This window comes from Etheostoma spectabile, chromosome 15 (genome assembly GCF_008692095.1).
Source record: "Etheostoma spectabile isolate EspeVRDwgs_2016 chromosome 15, UIUC_Espe_1.0, whole genome shotgun sequence".
In the NCBI taxonomy this organism is placed as follows: domain Eukaryota; kingdom Metazoa; phylum Chordata; class Actinopteri; order Perciformes; family Percidae; genus Etheostoma; species Etheostoma spectabile.
In genome coordinates this window covers 8,141,679-8,142,195 of record NC_045747.1, presented here as the reverse complement: position 1 = coordinate 8,142,195, position 517 = coordinate 8,141,679, and the positions used below count along the sequence as shown (strand labels likewise).

The 517-nt window shown below is 38.9% G+C and overlaps 1 protein-coding gene across 2 annotated transcripts in view; it reads right to left on the bottom strand.

Moving 5' to 3' along the window:
* The window catches only part of prkcab (protein kinase C, alpha, b), a 128,342-nt gene that overhangs the window by 67,663 nt on the left and 60,162 nt on the right, over positions 1 to 517 (bottom strand). The window lies entirely within an intron of this gene.

Genomic DNA, 517 nt, shown 5'->3' with positions numbered 1-517 from the left:
GCACTATACAGCCTGAGTATGTAGTGCCAACTCTAACTATCTGGGGGCAACCTGTTAGGTATGCTGTTGTTGATATAGGTAATCTGTAATCTAGGGGTACAATATTTACTTTTGAATTGTAGTGAAGTAAGGGAATAAAGTAGCTGAAAACATAAAATCTCAAGTAAAGTATAAGTCCCTTGACATTTTACTGGAGTGCAATACTTTGTATTTGCTCACTAAGGTATTTAGTTACTTTCCAACACAAACATACACAAATAGAGTAGACACAGGTGTCTGGCCATTAATCCTTTCCTGTCATTCTCCAATTAATAGCAGAGGAGAGATCCTGTGTTCAGATGCATTCACTGAGCACCACACAGCCTTTCATCACAACCCAACTTTCATCATCAAACACAGCATTTAATTAGACTGACTAGGATATGAGGCCTGCTTTTATATGCATATTTGTGTGTGAATGTGTATGGGCCTCTAGCTTACATGTGCTGCAGCTTAGCCTTTGTTGCTAAATTCAGGC